The sequence below is a fragment of the Parasteatoda tepidariorum genome, chromosome 4 (genome assembly GCF_043381705.1).
Source record: "Parasteatoda tepidariorum isolate YZ-2023 chromosome 4, CAS_Ptep_4.0, whole genome shotgun sequence".
NCBI lineage: Eukaryota > Metazoa > Arthropoda > Arachnida > Araneae > Theridiidae > Parasteatoda > Parasteatoda tepidariorum.
The window spans coordinates 28,990,576-29,003,123 of NC_092207.1; the positions used below are offsets into that span (position 1 = coordinate 28,990,576).

The 12,548-nt window shown below is 29.6% G+C and overlaps 1 long non-coding RNA gene across 2 annotated transcripts in view; it reads right to left on the reverse strand.

The window, feature by feature from the left end:
• LOC110282269 (uncharacterized) overlaps positions 1–12,548 on the reverse strand; it is a 226,111-nt gene that overhangs the window by 125,905 nt on the left and 87,658 nt on the right. The window contains exon 1 of one of the 2 annotated variants that reach the window (XR_011636565.1): positions 5,275–5,438. The exons of the other annotated variant lie outside the window; for it this stretch is intronic. This is a non-coding gene — a long non-coding RNA (uncharacterized lncRNA). Of the gene's footprint in view, positions 1–5,274; positions 5,439–12,548 lie in introns of those variants that run through there. 2 annotated transcript variants of the gene reach the window in all.

Consider the following 12,548-nt stretch of genomic DNA (forward strand, 5'->3'; position numbering starts at 1 on the left):
AAGTTGAGTTTTGAAAAAAATGTAAGTACATTTTAAAGAAGATGAAAATCAATATTTTTGTGCCTTATGGTTTAAAAAAATGTCATAACTGAACAAAGAATTTAAAATTATTTTAGCAGATGATAATCTGTAAGAATTACTGAATTACTGAGGAATTTTTAAAAAAAATATTTATGTAGTCTTAAAAACTAGGTTCAGGTATTTAATTTGCTATGAAAAATTCTTTCAATACAGTAGAAGAAAGTATTTTTAACAAGCATGGTTTTGAAAATATTTTAAAGGAAAAAGTATTTTGAATCTACCAACCATTTTAAAATGAAATAACATAATTTTTATGTATGTTTTGAATTTCCTTAAATTGTGATTTTTTAAGTTAATCTAAAATATTAACTGTGTCAAAATATGAACGATTAAGATGCAGTTTAAATTTCAAAATTTCTCACAATTTTTAAGTAAGTATTTAAGAAAATGAAATGTTAAGCTTATATATGTGGTATGCAAAAGATTTTTGAACGACTAGTCTTAGGTTTAGTTCCTTTTTAGTTCTAGTATTTTGTTTAGTTCCTAATAAATAATACAGTATTGCTAAATTTAGTGCAAAAATTCAGCTACAGACCAGCCATTAATAAAAGAGAAAACATTCTCTCTCCTCATCTCTAGAACTGATTGGGAAAGAAGTGGGTGTAAACCCTTTTAAGGAATTTCTGTTCCTGTACTCCTGAATGCTGTTTTTTTCTTTATACTTAAGTGACCATATCAAACCTTGGAGGATCGGTTCCCATTACGTCTATGGAAGCTAGCCTTCTTCCCCTATGCATATCCTTTGACAGAACCCAGTTCCTCACTATGGCAGCTCAGAGCCTGAATTATTGTTCATTCGAGAATCAATCTTCAATTATATACCTCCGAGCCACATGGAATCAAGGGATAGAGAGCTCACTTCCCAATGATGTGACCCAGGTTCGAGTTCGATCGATGATTAATCGATTTAAATTTTGCTTTCTTATTGCCCCCAGTCACAGTACTGATGCAAAATATGACCCAGGTTCGAGTTGGATTGATGATTAATTGATTCAAATTTTGCTTTCTTATTGCCCCCAGTCGCAGTGCTGATGCAAAATATGACCCAGGTTCGAGTTTGATCGATGATTAATCGATTCAAATTTTGCTTTCTTCTTGCCCCCCGTCGCAGTGCTTATGCAAAATATGACCCAGGTTCGAGTTCGATCGATGATTAATCGATTCAAATTTTGCTTTCTTCTTGCTCCTAGTCGCAATGCTTATGCAAAATATGACCCAGGTTCGAGTTCGTTCGATGATTAATCGATACAAATTTTGCTTCCTTCTTGCCCCCAGTCGCAGTGCTTATGCAAAATATGACCCAGGTTCGAGTTCGATCGATGATTAATCGATTCAAATTTTGCTTTCTTCTTGCCCCCAGTCGCAGTGCTGATGCAAAATATTCAAATATCCTCGGTGGTATACTGATAATGGGTTAGACTCCCTTTGAGATCGGGTTTACCATGGGAGATTTTCGAGGTTTTCCTCACCATGCAACACAAAAGTGAATTAGCTGCACGAAAAAGTTCTTTTCGAAAGAAAGTTTATCTCAATTCTTGATCCATAAGTTCTCTTGTTTTTTGGGTTTGGTTCCTAATTACAAGTTTAGGCAGTTGAATATTGATAATGAGCAATGGATATAAAATAAAATGAATTTATAAATGCATGAACAATTCATTTATAAAACAATTATAAATAACAATTATAAAAAAAGCACAACATTAAAATTTAAAATATTCTAAATACGAAGATTACAACATCCACTATAAATATAAAATATTAAAAAAGTTCAATATTTTTCCCTCATTGTGTTCTTGAAAATAAAATTATTATTGACAAAATGCTACGGCGATAAACGCCTGAGCCACAATTTATATTTTGAAAAGCGATAATGTGTATTAGAAAAAATCTTATTTGAGTACAACTTTTGAAGGAACTATTGAGCGAGTTTTATTATATCAATCTCTAGAATCTATTCTTATTACATTTCGAAATGGATATTTTATACGAAATCCTTTTATATTTCATTGAATAACTTGAGGGTTGAAGGAGAATTTGACTTAGCAATCGAAATCGATTACATTTACCAAAAAGAGAGATTTCGGTCAGATCTAGATATCACATTCAGTGTTTAAAATGTTTTAAGAATTTGATACAAAAGTGATTTAAAACATATTTTAGCATGAAATTCATTCCAAGTTTTGATTGATGGCAAGCATTTATTTGATGTCGAAAAGAATAAACGTTTTAGGTATGGATTTTGTATATTGAATTTTATTTTGCAGAGCAACATTTTGAGAATGATTTTTAAATCTATAACTATTGAATTAAGACAAAAGAATTCCTTAAGTTTTATCCGTTTCAATTTTATAGGGTACTTGTCAAATATAAAAAAAAGGAATGATTTCAAAAAAGAAAAGAAAAAAAAAACTGAAAGAAAGGAACGATTCTAAAAATCTGTTCATCCAGTTTTAATTCATTTTTAACTATATTCATCCTGTGTATTTCAATAAATTAAGATTTATAAATTTTTTTGATATTTTAAACAAAAAAAGTTTATTTAAAATAAGTTTAATTAAAAAAATACTGCTTTACATTTCTCAGTCTTTTTTTCAAAACTAAATGCGCATTACTATTACTTCGTAACAACAAATTAGAAAGCCAAAGGGTAAGAAATATTTATTTTTCATGTTCTTAGAGTCAATCTTATTGGTTGGATTATCATTGATTTTAAAAACATAAATTTTTAGTAACACGTTTTAAGAGAAATGTTATAAATTAAAAAAAGTGCATGGAACTTTAAAAATATAGAATTGTCAACTTTAAAAATATAAATGTGGTGACGTAGATCACACGCGCTATCACGTAATGTTCTTCATTGAATTTTCTGCCAGAGTGAATACAAAATAATTAAACATTTAAATGCGTTCAATATACTATTTTGCGATCAAACAGAGCTATAAGCTAAAAATTATCACTGATGTTATCTTTAAAATATGTGATAACTAAATCGTCCATAGTTAAATTTAAAACAAGGGCTAACGTTTCACCAACCAGAAAATTCTATTTCGATTTTCACTCATTATGCTCGGCTGGTTCGTCGTAGAATGTTTTAATGTCGACAGTGACCTCGTGCATCAAACTATCTGTATGCCAATCCAATCTAAGTATGAAATTGATTTAAGCAAATTGTAAGATAAAAATTTTAGGATAAATCTTAAAAATAATAAGTCAAAATAGAAAAGTGCTAAAAGAGCTGAAACGAAATTTGTATTATGTAGACAATTTGAATAAAAAGTCAGAAACCAAAAATAAGCAAAACGGAATTTTAAAGAAATATGTATGTTAGCAAAAACAGCACTTCATAAGGGGACACACTGCCTGCTAGTCAGTGTGTTAGCAGACTGTATGATCCCTGATAAAGTACTGTTTTTACTAACATATACCCTTAAAATTTCGTTTAAATTATTTTTGGTTTCTAATTTTTCAATTAAATCTGTATGCCAAGTTTTATTCATTTCGGTTCGATGGTTTAGGAGTCTAGAAAAGACATACACAACCACCACACACAGACACACAGACACACACACACAGACACACACACAGACACACACAAAGACACACACACAGACACACACAGACACACACACAGACACACACACAGACACACACACAGACACNAAAAAAAAAAAAAAAAAAAAAAAAAAAAAAAAAAAAAAAAAAAAAAAAAAAAAAAAATAAAAAAAAAAAAAAAAAAAAAAAAAAGGGAAAAAAAAGAAAGAATGAAATATAAAAGAAAGAAAGGAGGGATTCTAAAAATCTGCTCATCCAGTTTTAAAACATTTTTACTTTTACTCACATTTAAGATTTATAAAATTTTTTGATATTTTAAACAAAAAAAAAAGATTATATAAAAAAAGTTTAATTACAAAAAATACTGCTTTACACTTTTAATTTTTTTTTTTAAAATCTGAACTGCGCATTACTATTACTTCTTAACAACAAATGACAAAGTCAAAAGGTAGGAAATATTTATTTTTCACTTACTTAGAGTCAATCTAACATTGGTTGGATTACCGTTGATTTTAAACATATAAATTTTTAGTAACACGTTTTAAAAGAAATGTTATAAACAAAAAAAAAAGTGTATGGTATCAGAGAACTTTAAAAATATAAATTTGGTGACGTAGACCACACGTGCTGTCACGCAATGTTTTTCATTGAATTATTCTGCCAGAGTGAATATAAAATAATTAAACATTTAAATGCGTTCAATCAATGCTATTTTGTGATCAAACAGAGCTATAAGCTAAAAATTATCACTCATGTTATCTTTGAAATATGTGAAAAATTAAATCGTCTATAGTTAAATTTAAAACAATGGCTAACGTTTAACCAACCAGAAAATTCTATTTCGATTTTCACTTATTATACTCGAACGGTTCGTCGGAGAATCTTCTAATGTCGACAGGGACCTCGTGCATCAAACTATCTGCATGCCAATCCCATCAAAGTATGAAATTGATTTAAACAAATTGTAAGATAAAAATTTTAGGATAGGACTTTGAAATAATAAGTCAAAATAGAAAAGTGCTGAAAGAGCTGAAACCAAATTTGTAGCATGTAAGCAATTTGAAATAAAAAGCTAGAAACCAAAAATAAGCAAAACGGAATTTTAAAGATATGTATGTTAGCAAAAACAGCACTTCATAAGGGGACACTCTGTCTGTTAGTCAGTGTGTTAGCAGACTGTATAATCCCTGATGAAGTACTATTTTTGCTAGCATATATCCTTAAAATTTCGTTTCGATTATTTTTAGTTATATATATTATATATATATATAAGTTCTTTTCGTTCCGGTTTTTCGTTATTTTCATTTTTATTATTATTTTTCTTTTTTTCCCCTTTTTTCATTGTTCTGTAATTTTTCCCTTGTTTTCTCTACATTTTGAACTTATTTTATGAGTTCTATTTACATGCAGCTTATACGCAATAAATAAAACTTATTGTTTTTCGTAATTTTCTTCGTATTTTTTTGTTTTTACTTATTATAATATATATATAATATTCAAAAATATTTTTATGAAAAAATGTGTGGAAAATTTTATTTTTGTACAATCCCTCTTTTCGACTGCCTTCCGAAAGATTGAGAAAAAGTCATAAGGAAAGAAAGGCACTTAATTGAGTTCGACAGTTCTGTGATATGTCCTTACCTCTAACTACAGGTGACAATTGGGCGCCTGCACAGGTATCAGTTGTCGTGAGTCTTTCTCGTCATTTGAATGGACCTCCCTGCTTTTACGATCCACTTCCAGTGCTTATTCTATCTTTTATCGGCACTTTAAATGCGGGCAGGCTTTTTATTTGATATCGAAACACCCATAATCTTGACATCTCTTATCTTTAGAGGAAAAGTTTCGTCATAACATACGACAGAAATTTAAATAATTATTGATGAAGTTTATACAATGTATCGTGACACATTTAATTATAATTGTTAACGAAGATAAAATAACTCATTAAAATATGTCAGAATATTCTGCGTATGCCAATCTAATCTGAAGATTAATTTTCGTACAGGTTTTTAATGCAGTATGTGAAATGATATATGTACTAATTAGAAGAATATTCATCAAATCTTATGTAAAAGTGAAGAGAAATAAAACGTAACAATGGTTATAGGGCAAAACTACGAAATTTTGTTTGCTGGCCAGTGGCCAGTTGAAGCATTTTAACAGTGGTCTCTTATTAAAACATGTGGTTTTTTTCTCAAAAATTGAAAATTTTAAGCGGTTAAAAAAAGTTGATATTATTAATATAAAATATGGTGAACATTACTAAGTTTAGTTCTAAAATGAAAAAAAAAAAAAGAAAAAAAAAACAAGGAAACATGCATTAGATAAAGTAATATTCAGAATAGTATAAAACATTTATTAGAATTCATATTTATAAAAAATAACAATAATAAATTGAGCATGGAATGCATTTTTCACGAATAAGTGGCGATCGGGTGATGACTGGCGGGAAATTTTTGCATCACTATTTGTTATATTTCGTTAATTTTCTCGCACGGGACGCAAAGTTCAAGTGGTGTTAGTTAAGCCTAAAATAAATGTTGAAATATAAAATTTTTAAAGTGATTCAAAATATTTTCGACCATTTTTCAATTTATTGATAAAGATATTGAGGGGGAGGAACCCTCTCATATTAAGTTGAGGACAACTATGACAAAATCAAACAACATTTATTACCAACCGAAACATAACAACAATATAAAAACAGAAAAGAAAAAGTTAAGTGTGAGTGTGCACAGAGCGATGTGATGTGATGTGAATAGGTGGAATCTCGTCTTTTGGCGCGAAGCGCCACTTACCGATTCAACGAAATTGATTTGGCATAAAATTGGGTAGGCATATGTTAAATAAACAATTTAGATAAAGGGTAAAAGTAGGAGAAATCTCCATTCTCAAGTACTAAGATATTAAATGAGTTATGCACATAATGACGAGCACTAAGTATAAAGTGCACAGAGCAAAGTTCGAAGCTTCTTAAATACTGAAGAAAGGTACAAGGTTGCCGATCCTGTGTACGTCATCCAGCTGATTCCTTTAGCGACTACGCACCATGTCTGGCGCCACAATATTAAATAAACATTTCATAGGTTAGGATAATCTTTACAAAACTGGATTTATAATTGAGGTAATTTATATACTCTTTGATTTACGCAATACATAGTTTCAAGTTGAGTTGTAATTTTCTAAAACTCTTGCCAGGAAAGAAATTTTTTTTCTGCAGATAAAATAGTATTTTCCTATTACATTGCATAGATTCCTCACTGAACGAATGTCTAGTTTAATGCATGAACATATAATAATGTTACCTCGCAATTTATTTAAACAATAAGATTAATCATTGTTCAGATTCGTTATTTAAGAAGTGGTTCTGAAAGATCTGTAAGTTCTTTTCCAAGCTCAGTTGCTGTTCAGCTACCATCGGAAAACAGGATGAATCTTATTCATCTGCAGACTCAGACTTCGTGCAATCTCCAGTATGCAATGAGGAAAACATGTCCACCAGATCAGATTGCTGATTAAGGTGAATATTCAGCAGTAATTTATTGATCATCAGTAATTTATCGAGAAGAAAATTTAAAATTTACAATCAAAAAAGGAAGTATCAATCACATTGTCAATACCAGGAATTAGATACATTTCTGTTACTGAAAAATGAAATAGGGTTTACATTTGATTTGCTTTCTAATCCATTATTCATAGATCATCAAATAAAAATATGTTAAGCACGTCCTCCCCTATGTTATTGAAGAACGGTATTATTAATAGGTAGTTTCAGGTACAATACATCAAAGTAACGCTGGAGTCTTTACCGTCATCAAGTATTGACACATATGTTGACCACTCCCAATTTAGTAACGCCATCTAGCTTGAATGAAATAATTTGTTCTTTATATTTCATGTGCACGGCAATGAACGGGCCATTTTTTTTAAAGAACATTGTCGGCTATATTTTTGCTTTATTCGACATTTGTTGACAGCTACCATTGGCGGTTAATGCTTACTTGTATTACTAAAGCGAACGAAGGAAGTTGGTCAAGTTGGTGTAATTGCTTTATCATATCGCCAAAACGTGTTATATGAAACCACCATTTCAAATCAAAGGGCTATCAATTTTGGAATTTTTTATGTCTGAGTTGAGTTATATTATTTTTGAAGTGGGTTTGGCGGCTACTTTTCATAACCTATGATTGATTTACGAATAGGCTGGACAGATTATTTTTTGTGTAAGAATCGTAATCGATTTTTTGAAAACCCTTTATTCTATTTTTTGAGATTGGATATATTCTCGATAGAATTAGGCAATATTTCATTGGTGTCGATGGACGTTAAGATTTATTTTGTGACGGAAGGCTTGTTATCTTTAAGGCCACCAAATAAAGGGTAGTGGTCAGAAATAGAGTTAATTTTTCTCTTTTTTTTTGGAAAAAAAAGTAAGAGCCACTTAATTACTTTTCGAGGCAGGTGAACAATATTCTTTCTTCATTTTCTATAACTTATTTAAAATCTAACTTTAGATTCTGAATTGTGTTTACAGGAGTTTATTTTAAACATTAACACTAAGCCGCGACGGCTCTGGGGATAGAGCGTTCACCTTCCAATGAGGTGAATCGGGTTCGAATCCCAGCGATGGACAGTCGATACGATTCCGCATTCGGCTTGCACCGACCACATTGCTGAAGTGAAACATTCTCAGTGGTAGACGGATCGTGGGTTAGAGTACATTCGCCGTCCTGCTAACCATGGCAGGTTCTCGTGATCTTTCTCTCCACGTAACGCCAATGTGGGTTAGTTCCATCAAAAAGTCCTCCACGAAGGCGATTTTCTCCCAATGATCCAGGAGTTCCCTTGTCTTCTGGATTGGGTTCAAAATTACAAGGCTAAGTATTTGAACATTAATAGTCGTAAACCCAAAAATTGGGTCGGCTGTTCAACGACGGTTAAAAAATAAAATTAAAAACCCTAACACTATTTGAAAGCAAACATTTTTGTGAGACAAAGCTAGGTACTTAGAAAAATTTAAATATTTTAGAACTAAAATTTGAAGAAAAAAGAGTTACAATGACGTCTTGCTAGCGCGATCAAAGTTATAAAAATGTTAAAGAATTGAAATAGCTATTAATATGCTGCCCAACGCACTTTTTTTTTAAAAAAATACCATATTTGCTCAATAATTTTGAAAAAAAAAAATTTATATTATTTTTTTTTAAATTAACCTAATATTTTTTTCCTTCTATAGAGGAAATATTTTGGTCCTGCTAAAAATATAAAATATCTCCCAATATTCAAGTGCTTGTATGAATTTAAGCAACACGCTATACTCAAACTAATTACCAAGTTCAAACTCAATTTGCGCGCAAGATGGAAAAATTTGATTTGAGAAAAACAGATTTAACGACAAGCATTGATTAACGCCTGAATTTTTTTTCATGCTGTAATGGGAAAGAAAAGTTTCTATTAAGAGAGCGGTTATTTGTTTTTAGCTAAATGAATAATTTCTTCTTTTAGTTACTAATTGCTTTTTGATTAAAATAATAAAAAATAAACATTTGCTTTATGTGAAAACCAGATTAGGCAAATTTTCGTAAATATATGTTACATTTATGTCAAGCTAGGTCAATATAGATTTTAAGTAACTTGATACAGTATACTTGATTTTCCAGACAATTGCTATTTAGAAAAAGTAGTTAGTTATTTGATTTTCAGTGAGTGGGCTTAACTATTGCAGCTTTGGATGTTTTTTTTAGTAACATTTCATACTTGCTGTCAAATTATTCAGAATAAGGCAGTTTATAAATTTTTTTTTATCAAGCAGTTGAAAATTTTGTTGCAAAAAACCTTTAAGATCCTTTAATGTATTTAAATATTCTTTCAAATGTATAATGATGACAACAATGGTAGTAATAATGTTTATTCTGAGAAAAAAATATTAATTCAAGCCAAATTCAGTGAAATACTCATGCCATTTCCAGATTTTTTTGCCCATGACAGTGAGTGCAAAATTAAATATGATGATAGAAAACGAAAGTTCACAAAAAAATACAATTAAAATTATTAACTATATGCAAATATAAAATATAAAGATGAAAATCAGAATTAACAGGTTTCGCACAATTTGTAGACATTTATTATAACGTACTTTCCTTTAAAGATTAATTAGTACACAATTGAATTTAATCAAAAAGAAAGTCAAACATTTTATGGTTTTAATTTGGTGACAAGTTAAAACATTAATAATAACAATTATTCATTTCTTTTAAAAGTAATTAAAAAAAGTACTAATTGAAAAGATGCTTTTGCTATTTAACCATGACAAATTTTTTTTCTTCTTTCCATTAAAGTTTTTTAAAGCATTTCTGAAGAGTCCTAGTTATTTAATTGCATAAAATGAAATGTCTTAAGTTGCATTCCTCAAGCTTCAATTAATCCTTAAACATTAATTAATTTTATAAAATAATATTTAATTACCATTAAATTTAAATTACACCAACTCCGAGCTCAGTTTTACGCTGCGACCGCTAAGTTTTAATTTTTTCTATAGCTCCTTTTTTTCATAAGCTCTTTTTTTTGGTCGTTTTTTATACGTTTCTTCAGTTTCATTTAACTGCCTCTTCCTCAAAATGCGGTAGTGAAGCAATAAAAAAAAAATTTTTTTTTTTGTATACTTTACTACCATATATATTCGAAACATAAATGTTTTGAATATTCAAAATTTAGTTTTGATAAATTTAGGAATTTTCCTTATTCCATTATTTGAATAATATTGAATAACTAGCTGAATAATACAGCTTAATTTTACCACTTTACTTATGGTCTACGTGTAACTAGCATAAACAGAAATTAAACAATATGGAAAGTGTTTAGAGTTATTTTTTTCTTTGATGATGCTCGAATTATTGTTCTAAAATACATAAGCATTTGATTATTCCATTAATTAAATTACTTGTTTGATTAACTTAATACGAGAATAATGATTTTTTTCCATTTTATTTTATAACCGGCGTTGAAAACTGATGCAATTCTGAGTGCATGACTATCATGCTCAACTCCGTAGCATTGTAATTTTGAACCTAACCCAGATGACAAGGGAACTCTTGGATCAAGCATTGGGACCAACTAGCCATCATGGAGGACTTTTTGATGAAACTAACCTGTAATTGTGTTACATGGAGGGGAAGACCACGAAAAACCCTACAATTAGATCCGTCTACCACTGAGGATATTTTGTTCAGCAGTGTGAACTAGGAGAGCAGGGAGCGGAATTCGTATCAAGTAGCCACCGCTGGGGCTCGAACCTAGTTCTTTTCATTGCAAAGCAAACACTCTATACCCTGAGCTACCATGACTCCTTGATTTGTATACAACGCTGGCTTACATACATACATTGCCATCAGTGCCGATTTGCATATAAATGTAATGCATTGTAGACAATGCATTACATAAGGAAATAAATTTAAAGGTATTACTTTTTTCTTTATATCTATTGTTTCTGAGTTCCTGTTTCTAAAATACTTACTGTGAAAAGTTTAAGTATTTCGATTAATTTGTATTTTGATTCCATTGCATTTGTATTTTGATTCCATTAATACAATAATAAGCTTAGTAAACTTTGTACCTTAATAAAGATCTGTGTACAATGCTGATTTATATACATACTCTGTATGATTTGTATACAAAGCCGACTCAAATACATGCGTAGAATGATTAGCATGCTACAACAATTGATATGCATACTTGCTTTGTTAATACATCATTACAAAGTCCACTATGTATGGCATACAATGACAATTATTGTCATCATATTATGGCATACAATGACTTTACTCCTTAATAAAGATCTGCATACAATGCTGATTTATATGCATACTTTGTATGATTTGTATACAAAGCCGATTCAAATGTATGCGTTGAATGATTAGCATACTGCAACGATTGATATGCATACTTGATTTGTAAATACGTAATTACAAAGTGCACTATGTATGGCATACAATGACAATTATTTAGTGCGGAACGAAATAAATTTAAAAATAATCATCTTGCAACTGAACATTTTGTTTAAGTATACCTGGACATTTTGTCTTTACAATTAAAGAGAATAATATATTTGGTTAACTTAGCTCCATAATAATGATTTTCTATTATATAAAACATTACAATGCTGATTTATATAAATACGTTGCATGATTTGTATAAAACGCTGATTCACTTGCATACGTTGAATGATTTACATATAACGATTTATATACATACAAACATTTATATAATATAAATAAAATGCACAATACACTATAAATTTAAAATAATTGAAGGAAATCATATTTAAATAAAGTGCACAATGCACTATGCCTCGTATTAATCAATAAGGAATGAAAAAAAAATCTAAAAACAATTATTTTTTTCTTTTTTTCTTAGACAACCTATAAATTTTTTTCAATATACCTGGGAATTGTAATTTTCCATTAAAAGAATAATACGCTTGGTTAACCCAGCTTCATTAATGATTTTAAAAGATTTATTCATCTTTTTCAATCACAGAAAAAACGTAACTTAAGAAGAAAAACGAAAGAATATCTTTCTTATCCTTCGTTTAAGGATCATAAAATCTTCACAAAATGAGTACATAATTGTCGTGTCTTTAGAGTTTTAAATAACTAAAAGAATTAAAATATCCCTGGAGTAAGCAAAAAATTCTTATCAGAAGAGACATTTTGATCCAGGAGTTCTTAAATTTAATCTATCTTACGTAATTATTTCAAGATTTAATTGATTTCCTTGAAAAAATTTATAAAATAACGTTCTTTTTGACTTAGAATATTTTCTTTTATTCATTACTTTCGTTTAAATAATTAATCGCTAACCTAAACTTATATTTTTTAGTTTAAAAAGTTAAATAATTTTTGATGAGGGATATG